Source organism: Salvelinus alpinus, chromosome 2 (assembly GCF_045679555.1).
Source record: "Salvelinus alpinus chromosome 2, SLU_Salpinus.1, whole genome shotgun sequence".
NCBI classification, from domain to species: Eukaryota; Metazoa; Chordata; class Actinopteri; order Salmoniformes; family Salmonidae; genus Salvelinus; species Salvelinus alpinus.
In genome coordinates this window covers 39,160,623-39,176,897 of record NC_092087.1, presented here as the reverse complement: position 1 = coordinate 39,176,897, position 16,275 = coordinate 39,160,623, and the positions used below count along the sequence as shown (strand labels likewise).

Sequence of the window (16,275 nt, the reverse complement as noted above, 5' to 3'; positions counted from 1 at the left end):
GCCCTAAGCATGATACATTTACATTTTAGTAGACGCTCTTATCCAGAGCGACTTACAGTAGAGTGCATACATTTTATTACATTTTTTTACATACTGAGACAAGGATATCCCTACCGGCCAAGAGCAGACGCTCTTATCCAGAGCGACTTACAGTAGAGTGCATACATTTTATTACATTTTTTTTTACATACTGAGACAAGGATATCCCTACCGGCCAAACCCTCCCTACCGGCCAAACCCTCCCTAACCCGGACGACGCTATGCCAATTGTGCATCGCCCCACGGATCTCCCGGTTGCGGCCGGCTGCGACAGAGCCTGGGCGCGAACCCAGCCCAGCCTGGGCGCGAACCCAGAGACTCTGGTGGCGCAGCTAGCACTGCGATGCAGTGCCCTAGACCACTGCGCCACCCGGGAGATAATGTGATACCTACATGTGATACCTACAGTATACACATAACCTGGACAGAATAGAAACATTGGACATCAGTCATCTATGCAGATAATGGACAGAATTCTAGACCATCAACCATTGCAGATATTTTGACCGCATTCATCTTAATTTGAAAGATGATCTATGTTCTTCTCCTCCTACCAGTCTACTGTGAATCAGTAGGAGCTGTTACCTGGTCATGGATGGAGTACCCTTACCTCTGCCATCACCCAGAAAACATCACCCGGAGATGGAGAGGCTCATCCACTAAAGCAGGCCTCTCAGTGCTCCATTACTGGCCTAATGCAGCGTCTCCTGTTCCGGCTGCTGGGGCATCGTTTAGCGCCTCCACGCCTCTGTTTTCGACCCCATTATCCAACACTTACCATTCCCATGTATTGAGTCCAGAGTGGGACTGGTGACCGCTGCACCATGGATCATATCTCAGCATCGGTGGGCTGTGATCGCTGTGGCTCTCTAACACACAGCAAATTGGCCAGTGTTGATTTTTCAGAGTAACAATTCTAGTTTTGATTCAGGAGTAAAATTCACTCTGTAAGAGTGAAATAAATACTCAGTGGTGTAAAATAACCCCCATTGTTGGTGTTAATAACCAGAGTTATTGATTTACATTGCGGAGAGTAAAACAGTCCCATCAAAACCATACCCATCATAATCATATTTCTCAGCATGCTCTACTGCAGGTAGACTTTTTAGGATTGTTTTTGTCTGCGTTGATTGATTAATCTTATGCTACACAAAGATAAATAACACATTTTTCCAAACTAATTCAAAATCAGTTAGTTAGATTTATTGCACCCGTTACTAAAATGGTTGTTCCGGTTTAAATGGTTCAGGTCGTTATAGTTTTTTTGTTGTGATTTTCCTAACCCTGACAGTCATTATGAATGCAGATTGAGGGTGAATAAAAATTCTGACTGTTGGATATCTTAACTATGGCTGGATTCCATTAGGAATTACACTTCACTTTGCAAATCCGCATAATGTAACAATGAAAAAAAGGAGTGGAACTGGCTTCAAGGTCCAGAGTTGAGTTTGAGGGAACTAGGCCAATAAGTAAGGCCTTATATGTAAAGTATTATCATAGTTTAATTTTAACGATAACATTCACATAGGAACTCACCTGTTGAAAGCCACAGGCCTTCAAGAAAAAAATTCAACAACAATATCTCTGTCAGTAACAAATACAGTCATAGGTGTTAACTACAATTCACTCAAAAATAAAAGGCACCTTGGGAAATATGCAAAATGGGCAACCGGTCACGCGCGTGCGCCATCATGCGCCATTGTGTGCAAATAGATTTTGTCCCCCTACACCAAACACGATCACGACACACAGGTTGAAATATCAAAACAAATTCTGAACCAATTATATTAATTTGGGGACATTTAAACATTTATGGCAATTTAGCTAGCTAGCTTGCAGTTGCTAGCTAATTTGTCCTATTTAGCTAGCTTGCTGTTGCTAGCTAATTTGTCCTGGGATATAAACGTTGAGTTGTTATTTTTCCTGAAATGCACAAGGTCCTCTACTCTGGAAATTAATCCACACATAAAACGGTCAACCGAATCATTTCTAGTCATCTCTCCTCCTACCAGGCTTTTTCTTCTTTGGACTTTATATGGACTTTATATGGCGATTGGTATTACCATGACAACAACCGACCTGTTAGTCTTCCAATCACCCACGTGGGTATAACCAATGAGGAGATGGTACGTGGGTATCTGCTTCTATAAACCAATGAGGAGACGGGAGAGGTAGGACTTGCAGCGCGATCTGCGACACAAATAGAAGCTACTTCTATTTTAGCGCCTGGCAACACAGACGCTTGTTGACGCACGTGAGCGAGCAGTGTGGGTGCAATGATAGAATAACATGTATGTGTACATTTATTTTGCAACGCTCACGCACGTGACGCAAGCTGTGTGGTCAGCATGTTACGCTGAAAAAGTGTATCAGTGTCAGCACTAAGCGAAGTCAGTCCAGTTTACTCTAAATCAAGTGTTATGTTTTACACTGTAGGCGTTGAGTATTGCTCTACAGTAGACCAGATATGGGCACATTTTCTGTCACGTATTTGAAATATATATTTTGTCATGTGTTACACTGGGCTGAACTAAACTCAAATGTATTTTGTGACAGGATGCACACCAATCTGTCATTTGTATTTTCAAAATACTTTTCAGTACCATTTTTTTTTTATAGCGGTTCACAATTTTGTGGTCCCCCTTCACCTTGCATTGGTATAAGACCGTCTGCTAAATTAACTAAATATAAATATACTGTATGTACAAATTAACACTCGCAAAGGATGCTGAGTATTATTCTAATGAGCTCCACCCCAAAACAAGGCCAATTGCAATACCCAGCGTCCCTTGCAGTTAATTTTGGTATGTTTATTTTCACATATACATTTAGATTTTGGTAATTTAGCAGACAATATTATCCAGAGTGACTTACAGTCAGTGCATTCAACTAAAGTAGATAAACAACATATCACAGTTATAGCAAATAAATCGTTTCTGTAACCATTACTGAGATTGTTGTTGCAGTTCGGCCCGGGTACTTGCAAATGTCTTTCTGTACTTAAAAAATCCCAAAACCATGTATTTTAATTAAATACATTTCAAAATACAATTATTTCATAGTTTATTTTGACATATTGATCTTTATGGTATTTTATTATTGTATTTTGTCATTTTGCCCATCCTTGACAGTAGAGCTATGCAAACACCACAATCGAGATTTTTTGAACACTTTAAGAGTTAAATGGGGAAGATTGCACACTTTCAACAGTATTATTTTAACATCAGTACAGTGGGACTCATATGCCACTGAAAATAGTGTACATTGTACATTATCAGAGTTAAATGTACACCTTTGATCTTACTGTGTGTAGCTGTAAGTCATTGAATTGAAAGGCAGAAAATGGATGGTGTATAAGTGAATGCTTGTTCTTTGAGTGTTTCATTAGTTTTACCACCAGGAGTGAACTAATACATGCAGTGTATTACTTGATTAATTCTCCCCCAGCAGCAACCTGGAGTGAACGCTCCTAAATGACTCTTTACTACACTCTGTCACAGCATGGTGACATCGCTACTTCCCTGTCACCATCACCACACACAACATTTTTCCCTAACAGCTGTAGGTGTTTATTTTACCTTTATTTAACTAGGCTAGTCAGTTAAGAACAAATTCTTATTTACAATGACATCCTAGGAACAGTGGGTCAACTGCCTTGTTCAGGGGCAGAACAACAGACTTTTACCTTGTCAGCTCGGGGATTCGATCTTGCAACCTTTCAATTACAAGTCCAAAGCTCTAACCACAAGGCTATCTGCCGCAAACCACAAAACTAGAATTATATTCCATTGTATTTCTATGGGTGTCACCTAACGTAGTAGGCATTAAAAAAAATCCCTGAGCGGAGTTCCCACATCTCGTTTTCAACGTAAAAGGAAGCTATGTTTAATTAGCTGCTGTATCCCTGAAAACCAACTCCGCTAACGGTGAAACACATCACATGGGTGTAGGGAAGAATGACGAGCATATTCAGGACCATCTGCCATGTGTCAGTGATGTCATGAGTGTGTGATGTTCTGAGATGCTGAGAAACTCTGACTCAACCAGACACCCTCTGAAAGTCTTGCTGTAGAGAGAGCTGAACCAGTGAGCATGGAGGTACATGCTGCATCTCCCATATGATCTCGGCTCCAGTGTTGTCATGAGCCATGTCCGAATACCCGTACTAGTGTACTACATACTTAAACTGCATACTATGTACTCATCGTCGCATACTATTTAGCATGTACCGTTTAGTAAGTATTCAGTATGCCACGGCCATAACGCAGTAGCGGCTCCTGGCTGGCTGAGTAGGGTAGGGCCGAGTGCGGGTGGATTTTTCAAAATTCCACAGGCATGCATCGCATTAACCAGCCTGATAATAGTTTATTTCCAATTTGATTAATTTCTCTAAACTCGGAATATAATAGGAATGGAGTTATAGGCCTACTCAGGCTGATTATAGGCAGACTATCACATTCAACCAATACCATAGCCCAAATCTATTCTATTTAAAAAGGACTGAAGACCGAAACAGATAACTTGGTTACATTTTGACATATTTACTAGTGAAACCAAAGTGCTGTAATATACACTAGTGATGATGGGCATTCCGGCTCTTTTCAGTGAGCCGGCTCGTTTGGCTCAGCTTACCAAAAAAAAGACATCTCTTTTCGCTCCCAGACGGCTCTTTAAAAAATATATGTTTTGTATTTTTTCAAGTCAAACAGTTTGCGATAGTTTGACTATGATTGGTGTTAAAACAATTATAATTAAATTATTACATGAAATCATACTCTACCTTAACCACAATGTATTTAAAAATGCATTGGTTTGTTATGAAAAAGAATACTATTAAACATTTCAATTTAAAGTATACCTTTTTAATGTATATCAACAAAGCGCATATAAATCTAAACATTCAAAACTAATACAATCTGAACAGCATAATAGAATATTGCACCATATCAAAGAAAAATACACAACAATTTGCAAAACTGCAGCATCCCACAAATTGAAATAAATGTTAAAAAGAAGGATGCTATTACACATTTGCATTTAAAGTATAACCTTGTTAAACTTCTCTAGGATAGGGGGCAGCATTTTCACATTTGGATGAAAAGCATACCCAAATTCAACTGCCAGCTACTCATCCCCAGAAGATAAGATATGCATATTATTAGTAGATTTGGATAGAAAACACTCTGAAGTTTCTCAAACTGTTTGAATCATGTCTGTGAGTATAACAGAACTTATTTAGCAGGCGAAACCCCGAGGACAAACCATTCAGATTTTTTTTTTTTGAGGTCACTCTCTTTTCAATGAGTTTTCATTGGGAATCCAGATTTCTAATTGATCTTCTTGCAGTTCCTACCGCTTCCACTAAATGTCAACAGTCTTTAGAAATTGGTTGAGGTTTTTTCCTTTGTGTAATGAAGAAGTATGGCCATCTTGAACGAGGGTCACTTGAAGTGTACTGTTTGTTAGAGGCGCTTGACCAGAAAGCTAGCTACAGTTTGTTTTAATCCTGTATTGAACACAGATTATCCCGTCTTCAATTTTATCGATTATTTACGTTAAAAAATACCTAAAGTTGTATTACAAAAGTAGTTTGAAATGTTTTGGCAAAATTTACATGTAACTTTTGAGATATTTTGTAGTCACGTTGCACAAGTTGGAACCGGTGTTTTTCTGGATCAAACGCGCCAAATAAATGGACATTTTGGATATATATCGACGGAATTAATAGAACAAAAGGACCATTTGTGATGTTTATGGGACATATTGGATTGCCATCAACAGAAGCTCGTCAAAGGTAAGGCATTAATTATATTTGTATTTCTGCGTTTTGTGTCGCGCCTGTGTCGCGCCGCAATACATGGGAATGGTAAGTGTTGAAGATCATCAAAGGTTAGTGATTCATTTTATCTCTATTTCTGCTTTTTGCTACTCCTCGCTTTGTCTGGAAAAATGGCTGTGTTTTTCTGTGACTTGGCTCTGACCTAACATAATCGTTTGGTGTGCTTTCGTCGTAAAGCCTATTTGAATTCTGACATGTTGGCTGGATTTACAACAAGTGTAGCTTTAATTTGGTATCTTTCATGTGTGATTTCATGAAAATTTGATTTTTATAGTAATTTATTTTAATTTGGCGCTCTGCATTTTTACTGGCTTTTGGCCAAGTGGGACGTTAGCGTCCCACATATCCCAGAGAAGTTAATGTATATTAACAAAGTGCATATAAATGTAACAATTCAAAACGAATACAATCTGAACATCATAATAATATAATATTGCACCCTATCAAAGAAAAATAAATAACAATGTGCAAAACTGCAGCATCCCACTTAAAACATTAAACTGGTCCCTCTTTTCTCTCTCTTCTTTATTGCCATGTTATAACCAGCAGCACAGCAATGCTGACCATATTTTGCTGTTATGAGAGATATGCATTCAGAAATGCAAGCTGCCTCACTTTCGAGGGGCTGATGCGGTTTCTTCTCTCAGGTATTATTTGTTCCGTTTGAGAAGACCCTCTCAGAGGGAATGGATGTGGCCACTATGCAGCGTCTCCCTGTCATGACTTTAGAAAGTCGTGGGTAGACAGAGGCCTTGTTCTTCCACCAGCTCAGAGGATCTGCTGATCTTTGGAGGAGGGGCTCCTCCAAATAGGATCGGACCTCCATCATGGTATCTGCTGAGGGATTCCTTCGTGCTGCATCCCCAGTTGCTCTCTCGTCAAACAGCATCCAAACAGCAGACGTTTGTGGCACTACTGCTGGTGCTTCTGCTCCATCTGATCCCACTTCTTCCTGTTGCCCTGGTGCCTGAGCTAGTTGACTGCTGGGGTTGTGCCTCCCTGCTACTGAGGTTATTCTTTGAAGAGCCTCATCAATTGCTCTGGCATCACTGAAGGCTAACTTCTTAAACCTGGGGTCAAGTGTAGCGGTTTCTGATAGCATGTGATTATATTCCATTCTGTGGAACTTTCTGTCCACTGATGAACATAGGGTGTCCATCAACTCTGTCACATGTCCTGTGGTTACATTTGCTTCTCTCTGGCGGCTGGCTGTAGACCCTTACACGCAACCCAAACCAGCTGTGAGCGTGCGCCATCATGCGCCATCGTGCGCCATCATGCATACATTTATTTTGTCCCCCTACACCAAACGCGATCACGACACGCAGGTTAAAATATCAAAACAAACTCTGAACCAATTACATTAATTTGGGGACAGGTCGAAAAGCATTAAACATTTATGGCAATTTAGCTAGTTAGCTTGCACTTGCTAGCTAATTTGTCCTATTTAGCTAGCTTTCTGTTGCTAGCTAATTTGTCCTGGGACATACGCATTGAGTTGTTATTTTACCTGAAATGCACAAGGTCCTCTACTCTGACAATTAATCCACACATAAAACGGTCAACCGAATCATTTCTAGTCATCTCTCCTCCTTCCAGGCTTTTTCATCTTTGAACTTATATGGTGATTGGCATCTAAACTTTCATAGTATTACCACGACACACCAAAACTTTTCAAATTATCAAATCAAAAGGCAATTGCACATAAAAACGTGGACAGTCGGGTGCATTGCAAATTCAGAACCGCAACTTAATAAACTAAAAGCACTGATCATTGGGAAAGAGATCAGAATGACTACTAAGGCTTGATCCAGAAAGTCAATAAATAAATAGGTGCCTAGCCTAGCCTACCCTAATAAACGAAAACAATCCATATGTTCAAATCAAAAGGTCTAATTAACATGACACCAATAATGCAGCCACATCCCGAGTGTTTTTTTAAGGATGCACGATATATCGGTGAGCATATCGGAATCGGCCGATATTAGCTAAAAATGCCAACATCGACATCGGCCCGATGTCTAGTTTAACACCGATGTGCAAAACCGATGTCAAAGCTGACATGCATATCTATATAATAAGTAGATGACGTAGTGACGCCACGAAAAATACAGCGCTACACAGAACAAAAGCAGGAAAATACTAAGCGCACACTTCCAACTCTAAACAAGTTCAAGTCGAGCAGTCATTTGAAAGAGTAAAACATTCCCTACCGGAGTTACACAGTATTGTTAAAACACATCCATGAGCTACATGCTATGGGCGTCACTGCTATTAGCTTCACAACTGACATTTGGACCAGCGATGTCAACCCCATGAGCATGCTGAGTCTGACAGCACAGTGGGTTGATGAGGATTTCCTACTGAGGAAAGCCATATTGCATGCTCAAGAATGGGCTGGTTCTCATTCCGCTGCTGTCATTTCAATGTCATTTGAGAACATGTTTGAAACTTGGAAACATGAACACACTCCTAGCGCCGTTAGAACAACTGACTCGAGATATAAGCTAATCAACTGCGTTTGCAGCAGACGTGATACCCTCTGTCATGGTATTGAAACGCCTGCTCAACAAAACTGCCGACACAGACCGTGGGGTTAAAATTTAGAAAAGTACTCAAGGCTGTGAACAAGAGATTCGGTGGCATTCTCTCTGAGCCGCTTTACTGTGTTGCCACCATGCTCGATACTAGGTACATGGACCGCTACTTCGATGCAGACAAGAAACAGGGTTTACGTGAAATGTTACATACACTGCTGGACAAGATGGAAACGGACACAGTGACAGTGTGCACCAAGGAAGAGAGGCCACGGACAGACGGAGCTGAAACTTTACTGCTTGACATGTATGATGAAATCCTGGTTGAGAATGAAACGACTGAACAAATGAACAACGATACAGCACAGCAAGTAAGTGAAAGAAATAGGTTTTGATTATTTTACTGGTAATTGAGACATACGTAAATGCCAACAAAGTAACTTTTAGGTCAGTGTGGTGTGGTGTGTGTGTAACCTTTATTTAACTAGGAAAGTCAGTTAACTTTTACTGCCTCAGAAACCCGGATCCGGGAGCACCCCCCACCCCCCACACACTGATTAGCATAGATAGCATAGCTTCAGAAGTAGATAGTAGCATCTAAATATCATTAAATCACAAGTCCAAGACACCAGATGAAAGATACAGATCTTGTGAATAAAGCCACCATTTCAGATTTTTAAAATGTTTTACAGGGAAGACAAAATATGTAAATCTATTAGCTAAACACGTTAGCAAAATACACCACTATTCTAACTCCATCAGTTTCTTACTCCTTCAGGTGCTATCACCAATTCGGCTCAACTAAGATATTGATAGCCAATAACCTATAAAAAAAACCATCAGATGACAGTCTGATAACATATTCATGGTATAGGATAGTTTTTGTTAGAAAAAAGTGCATATTTCAGGTAGAAATCACAGTTTACAATTGCACCGACCATCACAAATCCACTAGAATTACTAGATAGAGCAACGTGTATGACCAATTTACTCATCATAAAACATTTCATAAAAATAGACAAAGCATAGCAATGGAAAGACCCAGTTCTTGTGATTTCAGACCATATTTCAGATTTTCTAAGCGTTTTTCAGCGAAAACACAATAAATCGATAAGTTAGCATACTACATGTTCCAACGTTACCAGAGCATCGATTCCAGCCAAAGAGCGCTATAACGTAACCACCGCCAAAAGATATTAATTTTTTCACTAACCTTCTCAGAATTCTTCCGATGACACTCCTGTAACATCATTTTACAACATACATATACAGTTTGTTCGAAAAGGTGCATATTTAGCCATACAAAACCGTGGTTACACAATGAAAATACTAGGAAATCAAGCCTCAATATGTCTGACGTCATCTATCAGAGTGATCTAGTTTAATTAAAAGCTAATCATATACTTGACTAAAAAATACAGGGTTGACAGGAATCGAAAGACAAATTAGTTCTTAATGCAACCGCTGATTTACATTTTTAAAATTATCCTTACTTTTCAATACAGGGTTGGCCAAGTGAAGCTATACCAAACAAAATGGCGATATATGCGTTTAAAATATTTCGACAGAAACACGGTTTATCATATTAAATATTGCTTACTTTGAGCTGATCTTCCATCATATTCTTGGGCAATGTATCCTTTCTATGTTATAAACGTCTTTTGGTCGATAGATGTCCTCTGTCCTTCGAAATGTCCATCACCAACGACCGACACCCTAAAGCGTGTCCAAACTTTCAGAGTGCACGACAAAGAAATTCCTCAAAATCGCACTAAACGGATATAAATTGATATAAAACGGTTAAAATTCACTACATTATGATGTTTTTAACAACTATAACGACTGAAAACATGACCGGAGAAATACTGCTGGTTAGAAAACGATTTGGAACGAGGCAGGTCCGATGTCCTTTACGCTTCAGGCGCACGTTGAGAAAGGGTGGTCTCTGTACATTTTCGTCTTTTATAATGGCTGTGAACGTCCCATCGATTCCATTGAAAACGTGATGACGTACAGACACCCAGAGGAAGACGTAGGCAGTGTCGGTTTCTTCATAGCATTCACTGTCGCCTTAAAAACAGACCCCAGATCAGAGGTAAAAATTTCTGAAATCTGAACCCTGTCATGAAAAGTGCTGTAGAAATTGTTCTGTACCACTCAGAGACAAAATTTCAACTCCTATAGAAACTATAGACTGTTTTCTATCCAATAATAACAATAATATGCATATTGTACGATCAAGAATTGAGTACGAGGCAGTTTAATTTGGAAATGTAAAAAAAAAAATAATGCTAACAGCTCCCCCTATTGACAAAAGGTTAAGAACAAATTCTTATTTATAATGACGGCCCACCCCGGCCAAAACCGAACGACGCTGGGCCAATTGTGCGCCGCCCTATGGAACTCTCAATCATGGCCGGAAGTGATACAGCCTGGATTTGAACCAGGGACTGTAGTGATTGATGCCTCTTGCACTGAGATGCAGTGCCTTAGACCGCTGCGTCCATGTGTGTGTGTTAACTATTTAACTGTCCTAGAATGCTTAAAAGGCCGCAAATTCTTTTCATATCGGTTATCGATGTCGGTATCGTTTTATTTGGCAAGGAAAATGTCAGATATCGGTGCATCCCTAGTTTCTTTGTTGTTTTTTTGCCTTATTTTACCAGGTAAGTTGACTAAGAACACATTCTCATTCACAGTAATAACCTGGAGAGGAGGGTGGATGAATGAGACAAATGGAAGATTGGGATGATTAGGAGGCCATGAAGGTATGAGGGCCAGATTGGGAATTTCGCCAAGACACCGGGCTTAATGCCACATTCAAAACAATTGGGAACTCGTAAGTCTCCGAATTAAGTGCGTTCAAAACATCTGGGAACTCAGAAAAAACTATTTGAACTGTCATCCAACTTGGAAACTCTGGCCTCTTTCTAGAGCTCTGACTTTCCAACCTGAAGATCACTGACGTCAAGATTTGACCTTGTATTTTTCAGAGTTCCCAGTTGTTTTGAACGCGGCATAACACCCCTACTCTTACGATAAGTGCCATGGGATCTTTAGTGACCACAGATAGTCAGGACACCCGTTTATTAACATCCCATCCAAAAGACAGCACCCTACACAGGGCAATATCCCCAATCACTGCCCTGGGAAAGAGTGCCACCTACTGGTCCTCCAAAAACACTTCCAGCAGCATCTGCTCTCCCATCCAGGGATAAACCAGCACAAACTCTGCTTAGTGAGCAGTGGGATGCAGGGTGGTATGCTGCCGGCACAACGTACCACCTGAATGTGGTGCCGACACATTCAGAAATCAAAAGATGGTTTAGTATTTAGCTCTGTTGAATGCTAAGATAACAATAAACATTTTTCAGTGACAAAACAGAAATTCACTTTGGGCATAAAAAAATCTATAAATAATAATATTAATAAAGACTTCTGTTATCAAAGATGTAGTCTAAGATGCAATTCTCCTTATCATTTTAAGAAGAACAAAAAAAATTATTTGAACACAACCGCAGAAGCTTTGCAATTTGGCATCTTCCTAATTAAGTAGCCTAGTTTTGTTGTTTGGCTACTTGAAGAGAACTAGGGACTATCACTCGCAGCCCATCTCTTCCAATGCATTGTGGAAAAGTGAGTATTGAATTCTGATAGATGAAGAGCCGAAATGAGTATAACATCTTCACATTTAAACCATACCTGATTTGAGAAAATTCACATACTATTTTCGCATACTGAGAATGCATCATGCGTGATTGCATTGTTTCCCACTATCACAGCACATCCCCATATCTAATTGATCAGCTGTTGTCAAAGCCGAAATAAGTATGACATCTGGGCATTTAAAGTTGATTTTCGAAATGTTGCATACTATTAAACTTTTTTTTTTGCATACTGAAACTGCCTACTATTTAGGACGCAAGTATGTATATTTGGACACGGCCACAGTCTGACATCATTAGTCTGTTCCCTTGGCTTTGTACCCTGCTAACCATCCACCCCTCTCCCTCTGTCTAAGTCCTCTATAGGCCCTCTCTGGTTAGGGCAGATGTTCACCTTCAGATAGGCCCCACAGCCGAGCCTGGGAACCCCAGTGAAGGCATGCCGAGGTTGGGCTTAACCAGGCGTTCACATAGCCTCTCAGATGCCTTCAGTATGAAGAGGTCAAGCACTCCGTTGTGGGATTCGGGGTGGGGGTCGGTGCAATTTGCGTGATGGGTCTGCCACAGCCCCGGCTCATATCTATTGACACCCTAAAGAGCCCGGGGTCAGAGGTGACCCATTCAGAGGTTGTGGGGTCAAACCCTGCTTCATGAATATGGATGAGGATAGGGCTCAAGGGACCATCTGGTCTGCTGTGTCCCAGAGACCCAACAAATGAACACACACACACACACACACACTAAGAGAAACAGAAACACTGAGGGGGTGTTGTGTTGGTATGGTTGGTGTTACTGAGGATTTCCTGGTTGGTGTTATTGAGATATAAGCCCAGACTTCGGGGCTGTCCATTCACTGTGATGGTTCCTCCATTATCTAGCTGCCCTAATTCTCTAGGATCAATGGAGACACTCAAGATTTTTTATCCTACAGTATATCTCTTGACACATTCATGAACATAGTCATGGCCTCTAAACCTTCAAGCTGCATACTGGACCCTATTCCAACTAAACTACTGAAAGAGCTGCTTCCTGTGCTTGGCCCTCCTATGTTGAACATAATAATGGCTCTCTATCCACCGGATGTGTACCAAACTCATTAAAAGTGGCAGTAATAAAGCCTCTCTTGAAATAGCCAAACCTATATCGAATCTCCCATTCCTCTCAAAAAAATGAAAAAGCTGTTGCGCAGCAACTCACTGCATTCCTGAAGACAAATAATGTATACGAAACGCTTCAGTCTGGTTTTAGACCCCATCATAGCACCGAGACTGCACGCGTGAAGGTGGTAAATAACCTTTTAATAGCGTCAGACCAAGGATCTGCATGTCCTCATGCTCCTAGACCTTAGTCCTGCTTTTGACACCGTCGATCACCACATTCTTTTGGAGAGATTGGAAAATCTAATTGGTCTACATGGATGAGTTCTTACCTGGTTTAGATCTTATCTGTCGGAAAGATATCAGTTTGTCTCTGTGGATGATTTGTCCTCTGACAAATCAATTGTACGCTTTGGTGTTCCTCAAGGTTACGTTTTAGTACCACTATTATTTTCAATATATATTTTGCCTCTTGGTGATGTTGTTCGGAAACATAATGTTAACTTTCACTGCCATGCGGACAATAAACAGCTGTACATTCAGATGAAACATGGTGAAGCTCCAAAATTGCCCACCCTGGAAGCCTATGTTTCAGACATAAGAAGGTGGATGGAGGAAATGTTTTTACTTTTAAATTGGGACAAAACAGTGATGCTAGTTCTAGGTCCCAAAAAACAAAGAGATCTTCTGTTGGATATGACAATTAATCTTGATGGTTGTACAGTCATCTCAAATAAAACTGTGAAGGACCTCGGCATTACTCTGGACCCTGATCTCTCTTTTGACAAACATATCAAGGATATTTCAAGGACAGCTTTTTTCCATTTTCGCAACATTGCAAAAATCTGAAACTTTTTGTCCAAAAATGATTAGACTACTGCAATGCTCTACTTTCCGGATACCTGGAAAAGCATTAAATACATTTCAGTTAGTGGTAATCACGGCTGCTAGAATCTTGACTAGAACCCCAAAATTTGATCATATTACACCAGTGCTAGCCCCTCTACACTGGCTCCTGTGGGATAGGAGTCCCGCTAGAGGGACAACTTCTGGTGAAACTGGAGGGCGCGCAATTCAAATAAATAATCATAAATATTATGGATTTTAAACATTTAGGTACATATAAGTGTTTTATATCGGCTGAAAGCTTAAATTCTTGTTAATCTAACTGCACTGTCCAATTTACAGTAGCTATTACAGCGAAAACATGCCATGCGATTGTTTGAGGATGGCACCCCACATCAAAATATTTTTCCACGGCATAGGTTTCATACATTCACAAATAATGATTAAATATTCACTTACTTTTTGAAAATCTTCCTCTGACTGTCATCCAAAGGGTCCCAGCTATAACATACAGTGTAGTTTTGTTAGATAAAATCCTTCTTTATATCCCCAAAAGTCTGTTTAGTTGGCGCCATTGATTTGAGTAACATGCAGAGAAAGGAATCCGAAAATCTACCCCTAAACTTTGTTTCAACAAGTCAAAATACGTTTCTATTTACTCCTCAGATACCCTGAAATGTAGTCAAACTATAATGTTTCTTACGGAAAAAAGTATGTTCAATAGAAAACTGATTTTAGCAGGTGCGTAATGTCTTCATGCGCGTGCAAACACGAATTTCCAAGACTGTGTCCTTCTGCTAAAACTGATATTTCTTATTTCTTTTTGAAGTTACAAGCCTGAAACCTTGAACATAGACTGCTGACAACCTGTGGAAGCCATAGGAATTGCATACAGGGAGCTAATTTTCAATATGACCTTTCTCTTGCCTTTCTAAGAGAATGTTCTCTCAAAAATAAAAATCAGGTTGGATTTTCTCCTACCATATCTATTGTGTTATATTCTCCTACATTATTTTACCATTTCTACAAACTTCAAAGTGTTTTCTTTCCAATGGTACCAATTATATGCATATCCTGGCATCAGGGCCTGAACTAGAGGCAGTTTACTTTGGGCACATCATTCAGACAAGAAGTGGAGAAAAAAGGGGCCTAGCCCTAAGTTAAGGCTAGGGTTGATTTCAAGGTTTTACTGCTAACCTACAAAGCATTATATGGGCTTGCTCCTACCTATCTCTCCAATTTGGTCCTGCCGTACATACCTACACGTATGCTACGGTCACAAGACGCAGGCCTCCTTGTTGTCCTTAGAATTTCTAAGCATACAACTGGAGGCCGGGCTTTCTCCTATAGAGCTACATTTTTATGGAATGTTCTGCCTATCCATGAGAGAGACGCAGACTTGGTCTATACCTTTAAGTTTTTACTGAAGACTTACCTCTTCAGCAGGTCCTATGATTGGGTGTAGTCTGGCCCAGGGGTGCAAAGATGAACGGAAAGGCACTGGAGTGACGAATCGCCCTTGCTGTCTCTGCCTGGCCGGTTCCCCTCTCTCCAATGGGATTCTCTGCCTTTGACCCTATTACGGGGGCTGAGTCAATGGCTTACTAGTGCTCTTCCATGCCGTCCCTAGGAGGGGTGCGTCACTTGAATGGGTTGGGTCACTGACGTGATCTTCCTGTCCGGGTTGGCGCCCCCTTGGGCTAGTGCGGTGGAGGAGATCTTCGTGGGCTATACTCAGCCTTGTCTCAGGGTAATAGGTTGGTGGTCTTCAGATATCCCTCTAGTGGTGTGGGGGCTGTGCTTTGGCAAAGTGGGTGGGGTTATATCCTGCCTGTTTGGCCCTGTCCTGGGGTATCGTCGGACTGGGCCACAGTGTCTCCCGACCCCTCCTGTCTCAGCTTCCAGTATCTTTGCTACAATAGTTTGTGTCGGGGGGCTAGGGTCAGTCTGTTATATCTGTTGTAATTCTCCTGTCTTTTTCGGTGTCCTGTGAGAATTTAAGTATGCTCCCTCTAATTCTCTCTCTCTCCCTCTCCCTCCCCTCTCGGAAGACCTGAGCCCTAGGACCATGCCTCAGGACTACCTGGCCTGATGACTCCTTGCTGTCCCCAGCAAGGAGTCATCAGTGCTGCTGCTCCAGTTTCAACTGTTTTGCCTGCGGCTATGGAACCCTGACCTGTTCAGTGGACGTGCTTCCTTGTCACAGACCTGCTGTTTTCTACTCTCTCTCTCTTTCTACCGCACCTGCTGTC

The 16,275-nt window shown here is 40.9% G+C and overlaps 1 long non-coding RNA gene across 1 annotated transcript in view; it reads right to left on the bottom strand.

Moving 5' to 3' along the window:
- The window catches only part of LOC139560421 (uncharacterized), a 41,257-nt gene extending 25,502 nt beyond the window's left edge, over positions 1–15,755 (bottom strand). The window contains exons 1-2 of the long non-coding RNA XR_011671936.1: positions 15,459–15,755; positions 14,483–14,524 (exon numbers count right to left, since the gene is read on the bottom strand). This is a non-coding gene — a long non-coding RNA (uncharacterized lncRNA). The remainder of the gene's footprint in view (positions 1–14,482; positions 14,525–15,458) is intronic.
- Between the last annotated feature and the right edge of the window lie 520 nt (positions 15,756–16,275).